This window comes from Lotus japonicus, chromosome 2 (genome assembly GCF_012489685.1).
Source record: "Lotus japonicus ecotype B-129 chromosome 2, LjGifu_v1.2".
Lineage (NCBI taxonomy): Eukaryota > Viridiplantae > Streptophyta > Magnoliopsida > Fabales > Fabaceae > Lotus > Lotus japonicus.
In genome coordinates, this window is record NC_080042.1 from 5,725,602 (window position 1) to 5,745,589 (window position 19,988).

A 19,988-nucleotide genomic window follows, 5' to 3' on the forward strand; every position below is an offset into this window, starting at 1 on the left:
ATTTTCCGTTATGCCGCCGGATTTCCGCCGGAATCAATTTTAGCCTTAAATACCCATTTTTGGAGTTTTTGGAGAAAAGCTTCAACCTTTTGGCTGAAAACTATCGCCTTAGCTTAGTGCTAGTAGGATTAGTTGTCATAAACGTCGTTGGTGACGTCCCTGTCAAATTTGGTTTTTGAGATTTCAGTTTTGAAATTTCTAAGTTAAAAATCATGACCAAAATACCCCTGCGACAGTTTTTGATCCGATAATTTTTCCGAGTTCAGAATACCCTTAGTTACGGCTAATGATAGCATAGGAACGAAGTTTGATCGAAGAAAAATCGACCCTCCTAATTGTGAAAAGTGGCCGAGCCCTATAGGGGGAGGAGGAGGAAAATTTCCTTTTCCGAAAACTTGTCTTTCGCGCTAGATTATCGTACCTTAGAGTATAGATTCCTTCGAGTAACCTTAGTAAGTATCGATAGCTTAGTTTTCGATAGATTCTGATAGTATTTCTGTGATTTTGCTTTAAAGGAGCTTTTGAGGAATTTCCTGAGGAGCAACGCTTTGCTTGTGAGGAAGAGTTTGAAGTTCACCCTGGAGAATCTACAGGTGAGGGCTTCTCACTGAATCTCTAGTTAATGCTTAGGGTCGATGCTTTCGACATTGTTTATTGTTTATGCAATTGCTTGTGTTTGATTGGAAAAACGTTTTCTGAGGCTTCGGCTGACAATGTAGATGATGCATCTACTGAATGCTTTTGAGATTGAATCTCCATGCTAAGTGCTAATTGGGTAATTTAGGATGTGTGGTGCATGCCTTATATGCTAAGTGCTATGTGGTTATTGCTTAATATATTTATATATGACATGTTGATTGATTGTGCTGAGTTATTTATACTTTTGCAATGAGATCTGAGATTCTGAATGGTGAGAATAGCGGGCAGGTCATGCCGATTTTATTTTGAGAGTTTTGAGAAAGTTTGATAGGACGAATGAGATTCGGGCCTTGTTATGATGTGTATGGATCGAGACATTCTCTTGAGTCATTTGGGGATTAGGAGATCCCGAGAACTGATAGGATTTGCGATAAGACTAAAAGGATATTATTTTGAAAGAAAAATTCATAAGACATTAAACAACCTCTAAATCTTTAAATAAAGATAATAAACTCGAAAGAAAGCTTCGGATGCAAATCTTAGTTTTTGGAAAACGAGAAGTGTCGTCGGATCCCAGTGTTGAGAAAGTTGAGAGGCTTGAGTATGTAGATGTTGTTGTGCTGTTGGAGCAGCTGTCGTTATTGTGCTGTTGGAGCAGCTGTTGTTGTTGTGCTGTTGGAGCAGCTATGTTGTTGGGATATCCTAGGGATAAGTCCGGGAAACCGTTAGTTTCCGAGAGTATGATACTCTGTGCTCGTTGAGCAGTTGCGACCATCGGATTGAGATGAGTCGGATGATTTGGAGATCATCGTGGGTTATGTGTTGTTGTGAAGAAGTGTCTTTTGTCGCAGAATCGACTTTACCTTAGGGTAAGATTTTAGAGACTTTAATTTACCTAGAACACGTGGCGACGTGTCGAGTGAGATCGGAGACGTTGTTTGACTAATCATCCTGCATTCATGCAACATTAATGAGGTATTAACACAGGACGTACTCTGGACCTCGTCGGTTTCCAAAATGGTCATAAGACCCGGAATGCCGTGTAAGAGCGTTTATAGACGTCTCTTGTAGCAGACCGAAATGGCAGACCTACGGGTTTACTGCTGATCTGACTACCGCTGTCGTTGGAGTAAGAGGCACGCGGGCCGAAATGGCTCCACCGTGGCTGGTGTTAGGGCTGATCCGTTGATGTCCATCCGTTCCGGATTGCATATTGGTTGACTGGGTTAACCTGCATATCATTTCATGCAACATGCATACTGATTTAGTTGTCGAATGTGATTGTTATTTGTTAATCCTATTTGGAACATGTTAAGTGTTACTGTTGTCGTTTATGTTATTGTGAAATATGCTACCCTAGGATGTTATCCCTAGTTATAAGCCTAAGTGGCTAATCTTTTACCGGTATCTATTGGTGGTATTATTTATATAATTCTTTGGAGTTGACCCTCGCGTCTTCTGTGTGTGCTTTGGCGGACAAACGCCCATTGTCAGATGTCTTTGGCGGGCTAGTTCATGATGGTTCACCCTTCGGGGGGGACTAGGGTTGGGATGCTGGAACAGGAGCGCATCGCGGTAACAAGAGGAGGACGGATGGTGTACATAGACTAGGTCGTTCTGGATTCCGAATTCGGACGACGATCAAGCTAGCATGTAGGTTTTAGTGCTGGTGTGAGCTCCTCAAGATGGGATTAGTGTAGGAGTAGAGTCTTAGCTCTGAACATCATTTGTTTCTTTGGGGACAGGGTAGTTTCCCACCTATAGCTTTTTGTGTGGTTCCTGTACAGGAATCACAGAGAGTTGGTTGGACTTAGGAGGTCTTATCTTCAGACCATTGGGTCAGCTTAATCTCAGTTTTGAGGGATGGTGTTGCGGACACTTCACCTTTATATTTGGTATGTACATATTGCTTACGGGCGTTACAGTTTTCTTTCCGTCACTGGAGGTTACTCGTGACGAGGTGGTTACTTACAGCGGGGGCTGTATTATATATTGTACATTAGTTCTGTTGTTTTTCGCTTTTGGGTTTTATCTATTTCAGTCTTGTCTTAGTTATTATCAAAAAAAAAATATATTCTCGTTTTTCCGCATTAAGTTTACTTTCGGTTACTAAAGTGACGCCACCGAAATCGGGGTGTTACATTGTGGTATCAGAGCACGGTCGAGTCTTTCGGGAGTTGTTGGGGAATAGGTCTTCTGTGCTAGGTTGTGTGACTCTACAAAGAGTGAAAAATTGATTGTCTGCAAGCGATTTTTCGCTTAGAATTGATTGAAGTTATTGCTTACTCATATTGTATAGTTATACTAGATGCTATCTTATGATGAGTACTAACTGTTTGTTTAACTTAACAGAACATGGTGAACACTAACCAATTAGCTGCGATGATGGCCACTATGGCCCAAGCCGTGACAGCGCAAGCAAACGATAGTGCGATGAGGCGTGCTGCTGAGGAGGCACGTGAACAGCATCAGCGCCAGAGGGAAGTAACTCTGGACCAAAACAAAGGCCTCAATGACTTCAGGAGGCAAAACCCACCAAAGTTCTCTGGTGGTACTGACCCAGACAAAGCGGATCTTTGGATTCAGGAGATCGAGAAGATATTCGGCGTACTACAAACTGCTGAGGGTGCCAAGTTGGGTATGGAAACTTATCTGCTACTCGGGGATGCTGAGTACTGGTGGAAGGGCACCAGAGGGATTATGGAAGACAATCACGAGGAGATTAACTGGAACTCATTCCGGACCGCATTCTTGGAAAAGTATTTTCCAACAAGTGCTCGGGATGAGAGGGAGGCACAGTTTCTGACACTCCGTCAGGGAGGTATGTCTGTACCGGAATTTGCTTCGAAGCTGGAATCTTTGGCGAAGCATTTCCAATTCTTTCATGATCACGTGAACGAACGCTATATGTGCAAGCGCTTTGTCAATGGACTGAGGCCTGACATTGAGGACTCAGTGAGGCCGCTGGGAATCATGCGATTCCAATCCTTGGTTGAGAAAGCCAAGGAGGTGGAACTGATGAAGAACCGGAGGCTAAACCGGGCTGGAACTGGAGGACCGATGAGGTCGGACTCTCAGAATTTTCAGAATAGAGGGAGGTTTCAAAACAGGAAGCCGTATCAGCGTCCTGCTGGTAGAGGGTTTGCTTCAGGATCTTACAGGCCCATGGTGGGTGCTGCTGGTGGTTCTGGAGATCAGACTCAGAACAGGGAACTGACTTGCTTCAAGTGTGGGAAGCCGGGGCATTATGCTCGTGCTTGTCCCGACACGAGACCCCAATGCTTCAATTGTAACAAAATGGGGCACACTGCCGATCAGTGCAGAGCACCCAAGACGGAGCCAATCGTGAACACTGCTCGTGGAAAGCGTCCTGCGGCTAAAGCAAGAGTTTACACCATGGACGGTGAGAGAGCTGAGGAGTTTGTCAGAGGAGAGCGCAAGAACGACGGTAACTTTCTAACCATTCTTTCTCATTCTAGTATTATATGTTCCATTACTCTCGTAGCGTGTGCAAACACATCTAACTTATTTATACTGTCTAAGCTTTGACCTTATAGTTATTACGCCTATTAATACCTTATTCGACCGTAGCTCGTATTTTAGCTATAGAAGTTATACGAGGTTTAGAATGACACGCTAAGCCTAGAAAGTAGTCTTCTACCGATGCGTTTAAAAGGAAGCCAGAAGCGGAGGAATGAATCTCATAGAGATTTCTTATGGATAGTATACGTATGACGTTGAGGGCGTGTAGTTCCATAGCGGAATCGTTGAGGATGTGATGTCAGGATATTTGTGACTATTGGATGATAGGAACTCATTGACTGTTCCAGTAGGTTTTTCTAGATTTTCACCTTCGATGTATTAGGCCTGATCAACTTAATATTGAGGGGGTGATATTCGGAATCACAGCTGGATAAGGACTTTGATAGAAGGATTGGTAAGATTAACTTGAGTTGATCGAAGATTAGTTGAGTTTGGGAGGAAAAAGTTCTCATTAAGTATTTGTTTTCCGTGCGAAGGAGTTGCAGTTTTAAGAGATGAATATTCTTTTAGGAAATGTTGAAGAGTTACAGAGCATCAGAGATCCAAACTTGGAAAGGTTTAGGTTTTAAGTCTATTAATTCTTGTCATAAGTGTGTAGGACTTGAAGTTTGTCATAATTTGATTGGGAGATTAAGAAGTTTATCGACGAGATGGTAATCAAGTTACAAGAAGGAAAGTGTTAGTATTAAGATGAATACTTGAAGTTATCATGTTTGGACAAGCTACTCAGAGTCTAATAGTGAATGGAACTTTGTTATGGATTTCGGTGATGCATGCTATAGTTAGCAAGTGAATTTTGCTCAGTTGAATAAGAATCCTATGATTAAGATTGACTTGGGGAGTTGAAAATCATGTATGAGTAAGGGATGTAGTGGTGATAGCAGTTACGATAGTAGTTAAACCTCAGAAGGTTGGAGGATCGGATGACGAAATGACTAGTTAAGTCCCTTGAGGTATAGTTATGATTTGATCTTCTAGAGGATAAATCTCGATTTATGCGAAGTGTTAGGGATTTCAGTAAGTCTGAGTTGGTTTGAGTGAGGAAGGTTTTGAGGACGAAGACGACAATAATGGATTGTTGGATATTAAGAGGATGATTAGCTTATGAGTGGTTGATGAATTTATGATTAAGGGGATGAGTCTTGTCATGCACGAGGTATTAAGACTCAAGTCGAGTTTTAAATTTGAACGGTGACTGAGTAGAAGATTGATTTCGTGGTGCGAATGAGGATAGTTACGAAGTTGGAAGACGATATGTCTTTTGAGGCGCCGTCGGTCAGCATTGGGACTAGAAGAGTGAAACAATCGAAGGGAAAGCAGAGTGCTTTAGAGAAAGTCATTTGGAAACAAAAACACAGACGATGTCATATGGGAGTTAGAGGAAAAGATCAAGGAACAAGATCCAGAACTTTTTACTGATCCTTAAGTTTCGAGGACGAAACTTTCTTTTTGGAGGGTAGTAATGTAAGACCCAAGTTTTTAAGCTTATGCTAAGTGAATAAAATCTTATTCACGATTAGGGTTGATGTATTGTGAAGGGAAACCTGAACAAGAGTTTATTAAATGAAATAAAATTATGAAGGAGAAAGTTCAGGAAAAGTCTAAGGATTGCATCATGATCGATAAAAGTTATAGCACGATCGTTACACGCTTAAACCTAGGTCAGAAACCCTAGTAAATAGCTAGTTTTCACTTAAAGTCACGATGGGAGCTAATTCCAAAAATCTTCAGAGAAATGTTAGAACTTCTCTTTTTCCATATATCACAATCGTTTCGAGGCGAAACTATAGAATCTACGAACGTCCGATTCCAATCATCGGAAGTTTGCCGAAACTGAAACCCTGGTATTTCAAAACCCTAGAATTACCCGACTATGAGGACTTTTTCTATTCAGAGCTTCAAATGAAGATTCTACACGCGTACACCCATTTCTCTTGATGATTTCAATCTTTCTTCAGAAGGAAGTTTTCCATTCCGACATTCGATGCAAAAAGCAACTTATCGGGTAAAATAGTTTTACACCGACTATGCATTAGTTGCCAAAAATACAAGGAGACATCTTTTTAGTTTTGGAATTCTTTTGCCAAAACACATCTTAGAATTCACGGAGAATGACGCCGGAAAAAATCAGATTCGCGAAACTTTCATTTTCCCGCGAATTTCCATCTTCTATATATAGCAAGCAAGTGAGAAAAAAACACAAAACTCCTCCATTTTTCTCTCCAAGGCCGCGAGCTTCACCAAGGAAGAAGGAAGAAGAGTTTTTCTTCATTACTTGCTTGATCGTTGATCCGTTAGTTGCTACTTCAAGGCTTCGAGGTATAGTCGCTAATCCTTACCTCTGATCGCTTTTTCCATAGCTTTTCTGTAGACTTTTCTAAGCTGATAGTTTTGAGGTTTTTGCAAAACTATCCTGAATATTTCATTTATGATTCTAAACCTCTTCCTTATGTGCCCAAGATCACTTCTGCCGGATTAGATTTTCCGTTATGCCGCCGGATTTCCGCCGGAATCAATTTTAGCCTTAAATACCCATTTTTGGAGTTTTTGGAGAAAAGCTTCAACCTTTTGGCTGAAAACTATCGCCTTAGCTTAGTGCTAGTAGGATTAGTTGTCATAAACGTCGTTGGTGACGTCCCTGTCAAATTTGGTTTTTGAGATTTCAGTTTTGAAATTTCTAAGTTAAAAATCATGACCAAAATACCCCTGCGACAGTTTTTGATCCGATAATTTTTCCGAGTTCAGAATACCCTTAGTTACGGCTAATGATAGCATAGGAACGAAGTTTGATCGAAGAAAAATCGACCCTCCTAATTGTGAAAAGTGGCCGAGCCCTATAGGGGGAGGAGGAGGAAAATTTCCTTTTCCGAAAACTTGTCTTTCGCGCTAGATTATCGTACCTTAGAGTATAGATTCCTTCGAGTAACCTTAGTAAGTATCGATAGCTTAGTTTTCGATAGATTCTGATAGTATTTCTGTGATTTTGCTTTAAAGGAGCTTTTGAGGAATTTCCTGAGGAGCAACGCTTTGCTTGTGAGGAAGAGTTTGAAGTTCACCCTGGAGAATCTACAGGTGAGGGCTTCTCACTGAATCTCTAGTTAATGCTTAGGGTCGATGCTTTCGACATTGTTTATTGTTTATGCAATTGCTTGTGTTTGATTGGAAAAACGTTTTCTGAGGCTTCGGCTGACAATGTAGATGATGCATCTACTGAATGCTTTTGAGATTGAATCTCCATGCTAAGTGCTAATTGGGTAATTTAGGATGTGTGGTGCATGCCTTATATGCTAAGTGCTATGTGGTTATTGCTTAATATATTTATATATGACATGTTGATTGATTGTGCTGAGTTATTTATACTTTTGCAATGAGATCTGAGATTCTGAATGGTGAGAATAGCGGGCAGGTCATGCCGATTTTATTTTGAGAGTTTTGAGAAAGTTTGATAGGACGAATGAGATTCGGGCCTTGTTATGATGTGTATGGATCGAGACATTCTCTTGAGTCATTTGGGGATTAGGAGATCCCGAGAACTGATAGGATTTGCGATAAGACTAAAAGGATATTATTTTGAAAGAAAAATTCATAAGACATTAAACAACCTCTAAATCTTTAAATAAAGATAATAAACTCGAAAGAAAGCTTCGGATGCAAATCTTAGTTTTTGGAAAACGAGAAGTGTCGTCGGATCCCAGTGTTGAGAAAGTTGAGAGGCTTGAGTATGTAGATGTTGTTGTGCTGTTGGAGCAGCTGTCGTTATTGTGCTGTTGGAGCAGCTGTTGTTGTTGTGCTGTTGGAGCAGCTATGTTGTTGGGATATCCTAGGGATAAGTCCGGGAAACCCTTATTTTCCGAGAGTATGATACTCTGTGCTCGTTGAGCAGTTGCGACCATCGGATTGAGATGAGTCGGATGATTTGGAGATCATCGTGGGTTATGTGTTGTTGTGAAGAAGTGTCTTTTGTCGCAGAATCGACTTTACCTTAGGGTAAGATTTTAGAGACTTTAATTTACCTAGAACACGTGGCGACGTGTCGAGTGAGATCGGAGACGTTGTTTGACTAATCATCCTGCATTCATGCAACATTAATGAGGTATTAACACAGGACGTACTCTGGACCTCGTCGGTTTCCAAAATGGTCATAAGACCCGGAATGCCGTGTAAGAGCGTTTATAGACGTCTCTTGTAGCAGACCGAAATGGCAGACCTACGGGTTTACTGCTGATCTGACTACCGCTGTCGTTGGAGTAAGAGGCACGCGGGCCGAAATGGCTCCACCGTGGCTGGTGTTAGGGCTGATCCGTTGATGTCCATCCGTTCCGGATTGCATATTGGTTGACTGGGTTAACCTGCATATCATTTCATGCAACATGCATACTGATTTAGTTGTCGAATGTGATTGTTATTTGTTAATCCTATTTGGAACATGTTAAGTGTTACTGTTGTCGTTTATGTTATTGTGAAATATGCTACCCTAGGATGTTATCCCTAGTTATAAGCCTAAGTGGCTAATCTTTTACCGGTATCTATTGGTGGTATTATTTATATAATTCTTTGGAGTTGACCCTCGCGTCTTCTGTGTGTGCTTTGGCGGACAAACGCCCATTGTCAGATGTCTTTGGCGGGCTAGTTCATGATGGTTCACCCTTCGGGGGGGACTAGGGTTGGGATGCTGGAACAGGAGCGCATCGCGGTAACGAGAGGAGGACGGATGGTGTACATAGACTAGGTCGTTCTGGATTCCGAATTCGGACGACGATCAAGCTAGCATGTAGGTTTTAGTGCTGGTGTGAGCTCCTCAAGATGGGATTAGTGTAGGAGTAGAGTCTTAGCTCTGAACATCATTTGTTTCTTTGGGGACAGGGTAGTTTCCCACCTATAGCTTTTTGTGTGGTTCCTGTACAGGAATCACAGAGAGTTGGTTGGACTTAGGAGGTCTTATCTTCAGACCATTGGGTCAGCTTAATCTCAGTTTTGAGGGATGGTGTTGCGGACACTTCACCTTTATATTTGGTATGTACATATTGCCTACGGGCGTTACAGTTTTCTTTCCGTCACTGGAGGTTACTCGTGACGAGGTGGTTACTTACAGCGGGGGCTGTATTATATATTGTACATTAGTTCTGTTGTTTTTCGCTTTTGGGTTTTATCTATTTCAGTCTTGTCTTAGTTATTATCAAAAAAAAAATATATTCTCGTTTTTCCGCATTAAGTTTACTTTCGGTTACTAAAGTGACGCCACCGAAATCGGGGTGTTACATTGTGGTATCAGAGCACGGTCGAGTCTTTCGGGAGTTGTTGGGGAATAGGTCTTCTGTGCTAGGTTGTGTGACTCTACAAAGAGTGAAAAATTGATTGTCTGCAAGCGATTTTTCGCTTAGAATTGATTGAAGTTATTGCTTACTCATATTGTATAGTTATACTAGATGCTATCTTATGATGAGTACTAACTGTTTGTTTAACTTAACAGAACATGGTGAACACTAACCAATTAGCTGCGATGATGGCCACTATGGCCCAAGCCGTGACAGCGCAAGCAAACGATAGTGCGATGAGGCGTGCTGCTGAGGAGGCACGTGAACAGCATCAGCGCTAGAGGGAAGTAACTCTGGACCAAAACAAAGGCCTCAATGACTTCAGGAGGCAAAACCCACCAAAGTTCTCTGGTGGTACTGACCCAGACAAAGCGGATCTTTGGATTCAGGAGATCGAGAAGATATTCGGCGTACTACAAACTGCTGAGGGTGCCAAGTTGGGTATGGCAACTTATCTGCTACTCGGGGATGCTGAGTACTGGTGGAAGGGCACCAGAGGGATTATGGAAGACAATCACGAGGAGATTAACTGGAACTCATTCCGGACCGCATTCTTGGAAAAGTATTTTCCAACAAGTGCTCGGGATGAGAGGGAGGCACAGTTTCTGACACTCCGTCAGGGAGGTATGTCTGTACCGGAATTTGCTTCGAAGCTGGAATCTTTGGCGAAGCATTTCCAATTCTTTCATGATCACGTGAACGAACGCTATATGTGCAAGCGCTTTGTCAATGGACTGAGGCCTGACATTGAGGACTCAGTGAGGCCGCTGGGAATCATGCGATTCCAATCCTTGGTTGAGAAAGCCAAGGAGGTGGAACTGATGAAGAACCGGAGGCTAAACCGGGCTGGAACTGGAGGACCGATGAGGTCGGACTCTCAGAATTTTCAGAATAGAGGGAGGTTTCAAAACAGGAAGCCGTATCAGCGTCCTGCTGGTAGAGGGTTTGCTTCAGGATCTTACAGGCCCATGGTGGGTGCTGCTGGTGGTTCTGGAGATCAGACTCAGAACAGGGAACTGACTTGCTTCAAGTGTGGGAAGCCGGGGCATTATGCTCGTGCTTGTCCCGACACGAGACCCCAATGCTTCAATTGTAACAAAATGGGGCACACTGCCGATCAGTGCAGAGCACCCAAGACGGAGCCAACCGTGAACACTGCTCGTGGAAAGCGTCCTGCGGCTAAAGCAAGAGTTTACACCATGGACGGTGAGAGAGCTGAGGAGTTTGTCAGAGGAGAGCGCAAGAACGACGGTAACTTTCTAACCATTCTTTCTCATTCTAGTATTATATGTTCCATTACTCTCGTAGCGTGTGCAAACACATCTAACTTATTTATACTGTCTAAGCTTTGACCTTATAGTTATTACGCCTATTAATACCTTATTCGACCGTAGCTCGTATTTTAGCTATAGAAGTTATACGAGGTTTAGAATGACACGCTAAGCCTAGAAAGTAGTCTTCTACCGATGCGTTTAAAAGGAAGCCAGAAGCGGAGGAATGAATCTCATAGAGATTTCTTATGGATAGTATACGTATGACGTTGAGGGCGTGTAGTTCCATAGCGGAATCGTTGAGGATGTGATGTCAGGATATTTGTGACTATTGGATGATAGGAACTCATTGACTGTTCCAGTAGGTTTTTCTAGATTTTCACCTTCGATGTATTAGGCCTGATCAACTTAATATTGAGGGGGTGATATTCGGAATCACAGCTGGATAAGGACTTTGATAGAAGGATTGGTAAGATTAACTTGAGTTGATCGAAGATTAGTTGAGTTTGGGAGGAAAAAGTTCTCATTAAGTATTTGTTTTCCGTGCGAAGGAGTTGCAGTTTTAAGAGATGAATATTCTTTTAGGAAATGTTGAAGAGTTACAGAGCATCAGAGATCCAAACTTGGAAAGGTTTAGGTTTTAAGTCTATTAATTCTTGTCATAAGTGTGTAGGACTTGAAGTTTGTCATAATTTGATTGGGAGATTAAGAAGTTTATCGACGAGATGGTAATCAAGTTACAAGAAGGAAAGTGTTAGTATTAAGATGAATACTTGAAGTTATCATGTTTGGACAAGCTACTCAGAGTCTAATAGTGAATGGAACTTTGTTATGGATTTCGGTGATGCATGCTAGAGTTAGCAAGTGAATTTTGCTCAGTTGAATAAGAATCCTATGATTAAGATTGACTTGGGGAGTTGAAAATCATGTATGAGTAAGGGATGTAGTGGTGATAGCAGTTACGATAGTAGTTAAACCTCAGAAGGTTGGAGGATCGGATGACGAAATGACTAGTTAAGTCCCTTGAGGTATAGTTATGATTTGATCTTCTAGAGGATAAATCTCGATTTATGCGAAGTGTTAGGGATTTCAGTAAGTCTGAGTTGGTTTGAGTGAGGAAGGTTTTGAGGACGAAGACGACAATAATGGATTGTTGGATATTAAGAGGATGATTAGCTTATGAGTGGTTGATGAATTTATGATTAAGGGGATGAGTCTTGTCATGCACGAGGTATTAAGACTCAAGTCGAGTTTTAAATTTGAACGGTGACTGAGTAGAAGATTGATTTCGTGGTGCGAATGAGGATAGTTACGAAGTTGGAAGACGATATGTCTTTTGAGGCGCCGTCGGTCAGCATTGGGACTAGAAGAGTGAAACAATCGAAGGGAAAGCAGAGTGCTTTAGAGAAAGTCATTTGGAAACAAAAACACAGACGATGTCATATGGGAGTTAGAGGAAAAGATCAAGGAACAAGATCCAGAACTTTTTACTGATCCTTAAGTTTCGAGGACGAAACTTTCTTTTTGGAGGGTAGTAATGTAAGACCCAAGTTTTTAAGCTTATGCTAAGTGAATAAAATCTTATTCACGATTAGGGTTGATGTATTGTGAAGGGAAACCTGAACAAGAGTTTATTAAATGAAATAAAATTATGAAGGAGAAAGTTCAGGAAAAGTCTAAGGATTGCATCATGATCGATAAAAGTTATAGCACGATCGTTACACGCTTAAACCTAGGTCAGAAACCCTAGTAAATAGCTAGTTTTCACTTAAAGTCACGATGGGAGCTAATTCCAAAAATCTTCAGAGAAATGTTAGAACTTCTCTTTTTCCATATATCACAATCGTTTCGAGGCGAAACTATAGAATCTACGAACGTCCGATTCCAATCATCGGAAGTTTGCCGAAACTGAAACCCTGGTATTTCAAAACCCTAGAATTACCCGACTATGAGGACTTTTTCTATTCAGAGCTTCAAATGAAGATTCTACACGCGTACACCCATTTCTCTTGATGATTTCAATCTTTCTTCAGAAGGAAGTTTTCCATTCCGACATTCGATGCAAAAAGCAACTTATCGGGTAAAATAGTTTTACACCGACTATGCATTAGTTGCCAAAAATACAAGGAGACATCTTTTTAGTTTTGGAATTCTTTTGCCAAAACACATCTTAGAATTCACGGAGAATGACGCCGGAAAAAATCAGATTCGCGAAACTTTCATTTTCCCGCGAATTTCCATCTTCTATATATAGCAAGCAAGTGAGAAAAAAACACAAAACTCCTCCATTTTTCTCTCCAAGGCCGCGAGCTTCACCAAGGAAGAAGGAAGAAGAGTTTTTCTTCATTACTTGCTTGATCGTTGATCCGTTAGTTGCTACTTCAAGGCTTCGAGGTATAGTCGCTAATCCTTACCTCTGATCGCTTTTTCCATAGCTTTTCTGTAGACTTTTCTAAGCTGATAGTTTTGAGGTTTTTGCAAAACTATCCTGAATATTTCATTTATGATTCTAAACCTCTTCCTTATGTGCCCAAGATCACTTCTGCCGGATTAGATTTTCCGTTATGCCGCCGGATTTCCGCCGGAATCAATTTTAGCCTTAAATACCCATTTTTGGAGTTTTTGGAGAAAAGCTTCAACCTTTTGGCTGAAAACTATCGCCTTAGCTTAGTGCTAGTAGGATTAGTTGTCATAAACGTCGTTGGTGACGTCCCTGTCAAATTTGGTTTTTGAGATTTCAGTTTTGAAATTTCTAAGTTAAAAATCATGACCAAAATACCCCTGCGACAGTTTTTGATCCGATAATTTTTCCGAGTTCAGAATACCCTTAGTTACGGCTAATGATAGCATAGGAACGAAGTTTGATCGAAGAAAAATCGACCCTCCTAATTGTGAAAAGTGGCCGAGCCCTATAGGGGGAGGAGGAGGAAAATTTCCTTTTCCGAAAACTTGTCTTTCGCGCTAGATTATCGTACCTTAGAGTATAGATTCCTTCGAGTAACCTTAGTAAGTATCGATAGCTTAGTTTTCGATAGATTCTGATAGTATTTTTGTGATTTTGCTTTAAAGGAGCTTTTGAGGAATTTCCTAAGGAGCAACGCTTTGCTTGTGAGGAAGAGTTTGAAGTTCACCCTGGAGAATCTACAGGTGAGGGCTTCTCACTGAATCTCTAGTTAATGCTTAGGGTCGATGCTTTCGACATTGTTTATTGTTTATGCAATTGCTTGTGTTTGATTGGAAAAACGTTTTCTGAGGCTTCGGCTGACAATGTAGATGATGCATCTACTGAATGCTTTTGAGATTGAATCTCCATGCTAAGTGCTAATTGGGTAATTTAGGATGTGTGGTGCATGCCTTATATGCTAAGTGCTATGTGGTTATTGCTTAATATATTGATATATGACATGTTGATTGATTGTGCTGAGTTATTTATACTTTTGCAATGAGATCTGAGATTCTGAATGGTGAGAATAGCGGGCAGGTCATGCCGATTTTATTTTGAGAGTTTTGAGAAAGTTTGATAGGACGAATGAGATTCGGGCCTTGTTATGATGTGTATGGATCGAGACATTCTCTGGAGTCATTTGGGGATTAGGAGATCCCGAGAACTGATAGGATTTGCGATAAGACTAAAAGGATATTATTTTGAAAGAAAAATTCATAAGACATTAAACAACCTCTAAATCTTTAAATAAAGATAATAAACTCGAAAGAAAGCTTCGGATGCAAATCTTAGTTTTTGGAAAACGAGAAGTGTCGTCGGATCCCAGTGTTGAGAAAGTTGCGAGGCTTGAGTATGTAGATGTTGTTGTGCTGTTGGAGCAGCTGTCGTTATTGTGCTGTTGGAGCAGCTGTTGTTGTTGTGCTGTTGGAGCAGCTATGTTGTTGGGCTATCCTGGGGATAAGTCCGGGAAACCGTTAGTTTCCGAGAGTATGATACTCTGTGCTCGTTGAGCAGTTGCGACCATCGGATTGAGATGAGTCGGATGATTTGGAGATCATCGTGGGTTATGTGTTGTTGTGAAGAAGTGTCTTTTGTCGCAGAATCGACTTTACCTTAGGGTAAGCTTTTAGAGACTTTAATTTACCTAGAACACGTGGCGACGTGTCGAGTGAGATCGGAGACGTTGTTTGACTAATCATCCTGCATTCATGCAACATTAATGAGGTATTAACACAGGACGTACTCTGGACCTCGTCGGTTTCCAAAATGGTCATAAGACCCGGAATGCCGTGTAAGAGCGTTTATAGACGTCTCTTGTAGCAGAACGAAATGGCAGACCTACGGGTTTACTGCTGATCTGACTACCGCTGTCGTTGGAGTAAGAGGCATGCGGGCCGAAATGGCTCCACCGTGGCTGGTGTTAGGGCTGATTCGTTGATGTCCATCCGTTCCGGATTGCATATTGGTTGACTGGGTTAACCTGCATATCATTTCATGCAACATGCATACTGATTTAGTTGTCGAATGTGATTGTTATTTGTTAATCCTATTTGGAACATGTTAAGTGTTACTGTTGTCGTTTATGTTATTGTGAAATATGCAACCCTAGGATGTTATCCCTAGTTATAAGCCTAAGTGGCTAATCTTTTACCGGTATCTATTGGTGGTATTATTTATATAATTCTTTGGAGTTGACCCTCGCGTCTTCTGTGTGTGCTTTGGCGGACAAACGCCCATTGTCAGATGTCTTTGGCAGGCTAGTTCATGATGGTTCACCCTTCGGGGGGGACTAGGGTTGGGATGCTGGAACAGGAGCGCATCACGGTAACGAGAGGAGGACGGATGGTGTACATAGACTAGGTCGTTCTGGATTCCGAATTCGGACGACGATCATGCTAGCATGTAGGTTTTAGTGCTGGTGTGAGCTCCTCAAGTTGGGATTAGTGTAGGAGTAGAGTCTTAGCTCTGAACATCATTTGTTTCTTTGGGGACAGGGTAGTTTCCCACCTATAGCTTTTTGTGTGGTTCCTGTACAGGAATCACAGAGAGTTGGTTGGACTTAGGAGGTCTTATCTTCAGACCATTGGGTCAGCTTAATCTCAGTTTTGAGGGATGGTGTTGCGGACACTTCACCTTTATATTTGGTATGTACATATTGCCTACGGGCGTTACAGTTTTCTTTCCGTCACTGGAGGTTACTCGTGACGAGGTGGTTACTTACAGCGGGGGCTGTATTATATATTGTACATTAGTTCTGTTGTTTTTCGCTTTTGGGTTTTATCTATTTCAGTCTTGTCTTAGTTATTATCAAAAAAAAAATATATTCACGTTTTTCCGCATTAAGTTTACTTTCGGTTACTAAAGTGACGCCACCGAAATCGGGGTGTTACACCTTGCACTACTGATTTGAGCAAAACTTTTTCCCAGCTCTTGAGAGAAACTTTTCTTCCGATCCTTTTAGTTTCTTCACCATTCTCTCCTGCTCTTTGAGCAAAACAGCCTTCTTGGATCTACCAATAACTGTTGGCAAGCCAAGGAATTTGTCATGAGAGTCTACAACCTTAACCTCAATCCTATTCCGGATTTGAGTACTCATCTGTTCTAGCACATTTTGGCTAAAAGACAACCCAGTCTTGTCAAAATTGACCATTTGCCCCGAAGCTTCCTCATATCTCTTAATGGTGGCAAGAGCATGATCGGCTTCCACTATATTTGCCCGCATGAATAGCAGACTATCATCCGCGAAGAAAAGGTGCGAAATCTTAGGGGCCCCCTAGCTATCATAACACCATGAAGATTATTCAGAGATACTTGTTCATCAATCAGGCCCGCAAACACTTCAGCACAAAGTATGAAAAGATAGGGGGAACCGGGTCCCCTTGGCGAAAGCCCCATTGCGGAGAAAACCATTCTCGTGGCTCCCCATTCCACAATATGGCATACCTCACTTAGGAAACACACCTAAGAATAAGAGAGACAAAGTGAGAGGGGAAGTTCATAGCTTTTAACACTTCCTTTAGGAACTCCCATTCAATACGATCGTAAGCTTTGGACATATCAAGCTTGAGGATCATCCATCCTTTCTTCCCATGTTTCTATTTCTTCATATAATGGAAAACCTTCATCCCTATGAGGGCATTATCCGTGATGAGTCTCCCAGGTATGAAAGCGCTTTATGTTTCTCCAACCAGATTGGGTATGATGCCTTTTAGCCTATTTGCAATGCACTAAGTGACTATCTACATTAACACGTTGCATATGCTAATTGGCCTCAAATCCTTGGGTGATTGCGTTTAGATACCTTTGGAATGAGACATGTTGTTACATTTTGTCTACATTTTGTCAAAAACAACTGATTGTCGAAGCAGATGTCATGGCATCTGATTTCGTGAAGGTAGGACATCAGTCCTCTGCTGGGAGTTTTAGTTGTGGGCCCTTTGAAGATTTAATGAAGATCAATTGAAGATTTGTTTAGTGTTACTTGCGGTTCAAGTAGCCTTTTCAGAAGGGTTTTATTAGCGGGTTGTTAATTGTTGAAACAATCTTTGATAGAAGATTTGTTTCTATCTTTACTTGTGTAAAACGCAACAAGATCTTTTGGAGATTGCGTTTTGATTTGTTGTTGTTGCAATCTTTTCTTCAGCCCAAGCAAACCCTAGTGCGGCTGCTGAAGTATATATACATGAAGACCTAAAACCTGAAGAGTTACTGAGGCAAAGAGAGAAAAGATAAGTGTTTTAGGATTGTTATTTGTCTTAGTCTGTGTTTCATTGTGAACTAACTTTTCTCATTGATTCTATAAAGCAAAGTTGTGTTCTATGTTGTTTGATTCTTTAAAACTCTGATTGTTATTTGTTCATTACCAATCACTATGGTAGTGATTGAGAGAAAGTGAGAGGGACTCTCATACTTAGGTTGTGATACTAAGTAGAAATACACTGGGTAGATCAGGAAAAGAACTATGAACTGAGGTGTTCATGAGTGTCTGTAATTTCTAAATCTCGAGATAGTGGATTTCCTTTCTTTGGGTGAAACCCTCCAGACGTAGGTGAAGTTTCACCGAACTGGGTTACCAATTCTCTGTGTTCCTCTTTGTTATTTTTACTGTTTTTACTGTGTTGGTGTTGCTACTGTGCTGTTTCTGCTGTATTAATCGTTGTGGCTTAATTTCTGCACTGTTAGTCAGTTGTCGAACCTGTTGTCCCAGCATCGCGTTCGACATCTGTCCTGTGCGAGAACCAGAATAACAATTCGTATCAGAGCAGGCACCCTATTCTGTTGGGTGAGCTCCAGGGAATATATTATGTTCTCAAGGACAACGTTATGGATGGAAGAGGATCAATCTATATGCCACCAATTTTGGATGGTTCCAATTATGACTACTAGAAGGCTCGAATGATGGTGTTTCTCAAATCTATGGACAGTATAACATGGAAGGCAATAGTCAAGGGGTGGAAACATCCTGTCATAGCATCCACAACTGAATTGAAGCCTGAAGAAAAGTAGAAAAAGAAAGAAGATGACGAAGCTCTTGGAAACTCCAAAGCCTTGAATGCTATTTTTAATGGAGTTGACAAAAATATGTTCAGGCTAATCAATACATGTACTGTGGCTAAAGAAGAATGGGAGATTCTCAAGACTACCCATGAAGGAACATCAAGAGTTCGTATGTCAAAGCTTCAGCTTCTTACAACTCAGTTTGAAACTATGAAGATGAATGAGGATGAATGTAACACCCCGATATCCAGGTGTCACTTAGTGACTCGAAAATAAACTTAAAGTGTAAAACAGGTATATTTTTTTTGTTTTCTTTTGGAAATGAAGACATTTTAAGATAACGACATAAACCCAAGAAATTAAACCTAACCGATGTACATCATATAAACATGTACAGCCTCAGTTGTACTCCAACGTCACTCGCATCCGCAGTGACTCCCAAGTAGTGTGCCCGCAGGCAATATATACAGATCCAGAAACATGAGTGATAAAGTTATAATTACAATCCTCCGAGTATGAGAAAGTCGGCCCTAAAATGGCCTAAACAAGACCCCTTATAGTTCGACCAACTCTCTGTGAAACTCCAGCAAGAGAATCACACAAAAAGCTATACGTCGGGAACCTACCCTGTCCCAAATAAACGAATCAGAGCTCTACACAAAAAGATGACGCCTAACTAATCACTACCCCCCAAGAACCACTCAGAACTCCTCCTCCTCCTCCTCCAGGTCGCAAAGGTGTAAGCCGTCGACATCAGAATCAGAATCCACGGTGATCATCTCAGTCTCTAAGTCCACGACCTCCTTCCTAACTAACTGGCGGACGACCCTAGTCGCACCTGTCTCGACATCCACCACGCCGGAAAGGACAATCTCATTCACCACGTGCACCATGTGTTCCACACGGTAGCCGCGCGATGATGAGGGCAAGCAACAAGTGGCAGATGGAACAACAGGCTCCCTCTTCGGCTCCACGAGCCTCGAGGAAGACGCAACGTTGGTAGGATCAACAGCAGTAGCAGGAGGTGGTCCAACAGGTGCATCAGCATCATCCTCGATCTCCGATGGATCCTCCTCGTCAGAAGAAGATGGAGGTGGTGTAGGTGGCCTCAAACCAGTGCCTGGCCCACAGCGCATTGAAGGTGGTAAGTCAAAGCTCAGCGTCATACGTCGTAGAACTCCTCTCGTCACGCGTCCATGCTCATCAGCCTGGTCCTCCATGACCCTTCCCTAGTACGTCGCCCGGTGACCCACAGGGTCGATCACCCAAGCGGTGGGGCAGCTCGATCAATCAGCTCATACCTAATCCCCCCGAAGGAGTGACCATCGAAAACCAGCCCGTCATCGCCATCTGGCAGCAGGCCGACCGCCCAAACACAAACATACAAACAAAGCCAAGGCGCTAGGGTCAACTCACGGTATACAATAGATATACAGTCAACATGCGATAAAGGGGTATATATATATATGTAGGTTCTCAGTCACCTATACTAAAAAACATGAGTTGAAGAAGATGATGAAAAATGTTTGAAGAAAGATATATGAACATGATGACGTTTTTGGGTTTTTTAATTTTCTTACCCAAATTTCTAACAGAGAAATAACCAATAAGAGAGATGATGTTACATTTTTTATCTCTAATTTAATCCTAACCATCCATTTAACCAATATTTTTAATTTTCAAAATCTTAACAGTATTGGAATGGAGGACACCCTAGTATCCACCCATGTTTCTATTTTGTATTCTATTCTAACCAAAATAGAAAAAATCCCCATCCTG